Source organism: Henckelia pumila, chromosome 3, assembly GCF_033568475.1.
Source record: "Henckelia pumila isolate YLH828 chromosome 3, ASM3356847v2, whole genome shotgun sequence".
In the NCBI taxonomy this organism is placed as follows: domain Eukaryota; kingdom Viridiplantae; phylum Streptophyta; class Magnoliopsida; order Lamiales; family Gesneriaceae; genus Henckelia; species Henckelia pumila.
In genome coordinates this window covers 131591957-131597825 of record NC_133122.1, presented here as the reverse complement: position 1 = coordinate 131597825, position 5869 = coordinate 131591957, and the positions used below count along the sequence as shown (strand labels likewise).

Below are 5869 nucleotides of genomic sequence, written 5' to 3'. Positions count from 1 at the left end.
TTCTAAAATATTGGTGAGAGGTAATTCATGAAGCCTAGATATATTTCCCATCATTTGACATCTATCACATTATTTTACCAAGGTATAACTGTCTTTGAATAAATTTGGCCAACAAAAACCAGACTGAAGTACCTTGGCGGCTGTCCGTATGGCTCCAAAGTGACCACCATACGGTGTAGAATGACATTGTTGCAAAATTTCTTTTGCTTCAGCTTCATCTAGACATCTTCTTATCACTTGGTCCGAACACTTCTTGTACACAAACGGATCATCCTACAAATAAAACTTGACATCAAGGAAAAATTTCTTTCTTTAGTGATGATTAAGATCTGGAGGCAAAACACCATAAGAAAGAAAATTAGCAAAGTCAGCAAACCAAAGAAGTTTAGAATTTACCTCAAAAAGATGCTCATCAGGAAATTGCTCCTTGATGAGTTCATATTCAGCTTTTCCTTCCAACTCCAAGCGAGACAGATGATCCGCGACTAAATTCTCACTCCCTTTCTTGTCTCTAATTTCAAAATCAAACTCTTGTAGTAACAGTATCCACCGAATCAATCTTTGCTTGGCCTCCTTCTTGGCAAATAGATAATGAATTGCAGCATGGTCAGTATAAACAATTACTTTAGATCCAATGAGATAGGACCTGAATTTGTCGAAAGAAAACACCACAGCCAACATCTCTTTTTTAGTAGTAATGTAATTTTGTTGGGCTCCGTCAAGAGTGTGGCTGGCATAGTAAATTGCCCGAAACATTTTATCTCTTCTTTGTCCCAAAACTGCTCCCACAGCATAATTGCTGGCATCGCACATCACTTCAAACGGCTCCTTCCAGTCAGGCACAATCATAATAGGCGCAGAAATTAATGTCTCCTTGATCTTTGTGAATGCCTGCAAACACGCATCATCAAAAATAAAAGTTGTCTTTTTCAAATAAATTACACAAAGGTTTAGTAATTTTAAAAAAATCTTTGATAAAATGACGATAGAACCCGGCGTGTCCCAATAAGCTTCTAATGGCTTTCACATTATTTGGCGGTGGAAACTTTTGAATCGCAACCACTTTTTCTCGATCCACCTCAAGCCCATTAGATGATACTTTATGCCCAAGTACGGTGCCTTCTTGCACCATGAAGTGACATTTTTCCCAGTTAAGCACTAGATTTTTCTCTTGGCAACGCTGCAAAACAAGGGTCAGATTTTGCAAACAATGATCAAAAGAAGACCCAAACACAGTAAAATCATCCATAAAAATTTCCATATCTTCTTCCACCATGTCAGAAAAAATTGCCATCATACACCGCTGAAAAGTAGCCAGTGCATTACACAAACCAAATGGCATTCTCCTAAAAGCATAAGTACCATAGGGATATGTGAAAGTTGTTTTCTCTTGATCCTCTGGCGCTATAGCAATTTGATTGTATCCAGAATAGCAATCTAAAAAACAGTAATGTTTATAACCTGCCAACCTGTCAAGCATTTGATCAATAAAAGGAAGAAGAAAATGATCTTTTCTAGTAGCCTTATTCAACCTTCTATAATCAATGCAAACTCTCCAACCAGTGACAGTACGAGTCGAAATCAACTCGTTTTTCTCATTTTTTACCACAGTCATACCTCCCTTTGCTGGCACAACCTGTACTGGAGACACCCAAGAACTGTCAGATATAGCATAAATAATACCAGCATTCAATAATTTCAACACCTCAGCTTTTACTACTTCTTCTTTCATCGCAGGATTTAACCTCCTTTGATGATCAACATAAGGACTATATGACTCCTCCATTAAAATCTTATGCATGAAAATATTGGGACTAATTCCCTTGATATCAAAAATAGACCAACCCAAAGCAGATTTAAATTTTCTAAAAACTCTTAATAATTTATACTTTTCATCATGAGTAAGAGAGGATGAAATAATTACCGGGTTAGTCGAATTTTCTCCCAAAAATTCATAACATAAATGACCAAACAGTTCTTTCAATTCAGGAGTAGAAGAAACTGGTACCTCTTTTTCGACTTCCTCAGAAAATGCTTTAATTTTGTCCTGGCCATCTTTTTCCTTTGGCAAACTTTCAAGAACAAGAAATTTCTCTCTAAGTTCCAAATCATCCCCCTCAAATTGGATTATGGAATGAATTAAGCACCACGCCAAAGCGTCCTCCAATTCCAATCCTGCACAAAAATTATTCTCATAAGAATTAGATAAATCAATCGATTACAAGAATGTAACTCATCTTGGTATTTCATGGTTTTATAGATATTGAAAGTGACAGCTTCACCACCAACTCGTAGATTAATTTCACCCTCCTGCACATCAATTAACGCTCTGCCAGTCGCCAAGAATGGTCTCCCCAAAATTAGAGGGACATCTTGATCTTCTTCCATATCAAGCACTACAAAGTCAGTAGGAAAAATAAACTTATCTAGCTTTACCAAGACGTCTTTCACAACTCCTCAAGGATATGTTAAAGAACGGTCAGCCAACTGCAGAGTAATCGTGGTTGGTTTCACCTCGTCAAGCTCAAAAGACCTGAAAATAGACAAAGGAATTAAATTAATACTTGCACCTAAATCACATAATGCCCTATTAACAGTCGCACCACCAATAATACAAGGAATAGTAAAACTCCCTGGATCTTTCAATTTCTATGGTAGTTTATTTTGCAGGATGGTGCTGCACTCCTCTGTCAACTTCACTGTTTTGAACTCTTCAAGTTTTCTCTTCCTCGCCATCACATCCTTCATGAATTTATCATAATGCGGCATCTGCTCCAAAGCATTAGCGAATGGAATATTTATATGGATTTTCTTGAAGATGTCAAGAATCTTAGAAAATTTTTCATCCAACGCTTTCTTCTTGAACCGCTGAGGATATGGCAGAACAAATTTTGGCACAGGCGGTTTCTCAGGCACAACTGCAGACTTGCTGGAATTTTTGCTATCATAATTTTCGGACTCCACCACAATCTCTTCAACTTCCTCATCATCCACTGCCTTTGGGTTATCAGTACCAAGTTCTTTACCACTTCTAAGAGTGACAGCCTTGCACTGCTCCCTTGGATTAACCTCAGTATTGCTAGGAAACACACCTCTCTGCTGATTATTCAATGCATTCGCCAGTTGACCAATTTGTGTTTCAAGATTTTTTATAGAAGCGCTCACATTGGTCAAGTGCGTCTCCATACTATCCAGCTTATTCTCATTCCTCTTAAATCTCGTGGAAGACTCTAAAATAAAATTATGCACCAAATCTTCCAAAGATGCCTTACCCTCACCATTCTGAGTATTGAACCCCGGTGGAGGATTCAACACATTCTTATTGTTTGCAAAGGAAAAATTTTCATGATTACGCAAACTAGGATGATACTTATTGGGTACAGGATTACCTCGATAATTGTTGTAATTCCTATTGTTCAAATATTGCGCTTGCTCCACACTCTCAAATCCATCAGCAAAATTTACGGCAGTCGCCAGTGATGTTGTCTCAATAGGACTTTGATTCCCTTTGGTCAGTGCAGCCAACTGTGTAGAAATAGTAGCCATCTGAGCAGTCAAAACAGTGAATGCATCAACCTCATGAATTCCAGCAGGCTTTCTTATTGCAGATCTCTCACTCGGCCACTGATAACTGTTAACAGTCATTTGATCAAGCATCTCATAAGTCTGTTCAGGAAATTTAGAAAATATTGAACCTCTAGCTGCAGCATCCATAGAAATCATCGTTGGGCCATTCAAACCATTGCCGAATAATTCGATTTGTTCCCAAGCTGAAAAATTATGGTTTGGACAATTCCTAAGCAACTCCTTGTACCGCTCCCAAGCTTTATACAATGGCTCAAAATCTTGCTGTTTGAATGTAGTGATTTCTATTTTCAACTGAGCCGACTTAGCAGGCGGGAAATACTTAGCCAGAAATTTGAAAGCCATATCATCCCATGTAGTGATACTCCCAAGAGGTAATGATTGCAACCAACTACGAGCATTGTTCCTAAGAGAGAACGGGAACAATCGTAGTTTGATGGTGTCCTCAGTAACACCATGAATCTTTACTGTGTCAGCAATCTCCAAAAAAGTATGCAGGTGCAAATTTGGATATTCAGTAGCTGCACCCCTAAACTAATTTTGCTGCACCATATTAATCAGAGCTGGTATCAACTCAAAATTATTTGCTGTGATATTCTTCCTAGCTTGTTGGAGAACGGTGATCAGATCAATCAGGATTGATACCCGGTGCAGCGAAAGTTTAAAATTTTTATATGAAACGATTCCATAATGGGTATCAAAACTTTACGATTAAATTGTGCGTGTAAAAATTAAATAACAATTATAAATTTTTACCTCCAATCTCAAATCGAGATTATGGACACCAACAGATTACTCTGCTCTTGTTGTATATCCCAGGAACTGATGGACGAACTGTTCTTCAATCAGGTCCACGAACAGAGATTTAATCCCTCTGATAGATTGCACTAGAAAATCTATCAGAAGTTTCTACGAAGAGAATAAACGAATTTGATCCGTTAAACCAGACTGCAAATTCAAAATTCACAGGCTGGATTTTCCCGAGCAGAGAGGGAAGGGGGGCGGCCACTTAGAGAAAACACAGCTAGGGTTTTCGAAAATATTTTGTGACCTCTGTTGTCTAATTTTTGTACTGCAATAACTTATTTATAATGTGGGCTGCTAACAGCTTAGGGCCCATTAGTCATAAGTTCAAGCCTGACAAGCAAAGCCCGCATGTTCAGAAATTAATATAAAATTCATCGTGACTCAGATTGATAAACCAATTTCACCAATGTGCACAGAAACCATTTCTGCATCTTTTAAAGTCAAGATAAATTTTCTGAATCCGAATTCAGTGATTTTCAAAAATGCCCATCCCTATGTCATTTTAGGAAATCTTACTCCTCTACTCTTAAATAAGAAGTCTCACTTCTTTGTTCATTAAATTTAACTCTTTAAATTTAACTATCTCAACGGGGATTAAAAATCCATTACTCTGTGTGACCCTCAATGGTTCAGGGATACAGCTAGCCGTGGGCTCACAACTCCTTGTGACTCGGAACAACAATTTCCGACTTTCCCATCGATTCAAGGTATGAGTGCCTAGCAACATCTCCCCATGATTCCCTAGGTATCACTGATAGTGCCTGCAAGAACCAATAGATTTTGGTTAGCGTACAGTACGGTCCCTTCATCCATATATCCCGATCGAATCAACAACCATTGGTAAATCGAGAGTCGTTCGAGATTCGATAACTATTCAATACATCTTGAAGATCAAATAGTGACATCGCATGTGCTACTAAGAAACCATTTCTTAAAACACATCATGTACTCTGGCCAGAGATTCGTCACACTAATATCTCCTCAGATTGCATAGGATATCCACACTCGCAAGTATGTGGTGAATCCTTGACAACAAAGCATCGACTCCTATATGCGTTGTAACTGTACCCAATCCCGACACCTGATGACCCCAATATAGTCGGTAAACGAGTCAAAGTACAGTACTAGCATATAGAGTCTCAATGATGTTTCAAGTAGTAAGGACTAATGGTGTACAACCAAAACCGCGGACTTTATCCACTCGATAAGTGATAACCACTTGGAAAGTCCAGATAGGGTAGTTCGATCATTCATCGTATGAATATCCATTTGCATGCTTTGAACATCTCTATGTTCCATACCAATGAAACATGGTACTCGGCATCGCAAATGCTAGTCTCAATCTCGAGCGATCCTTATCCTTATTAACGGACGGCTCAATCGACTAGGAACCATTTAGAATATACAGTGACTATAAGATGTGTTTCATGATAGACATCCCCATATTCTACCACATCTTACATACACTATAGTATAT

At 38.3% G+C, this 5869-nt stretch overlaps 1 non-coding gene across 1 annotated transcript; it reads left to right on the top strand.

Moving 5' to 3' along the window:
• The first annotated feature begins 3775 nt into the window (after positions 1-3775).
• Positions 3776-3881, top strand: LOC140894006 (small nucleolar RNA R71). The gene has a single exon (XR_012153562.1). It is a non-coding gene; the product is annotated as a small nucleolar RNA R71 (small nucleolar RNA).
• The last annotated feature ends 1988 nt before the right edge of the window (positions 3882-5869 follow it).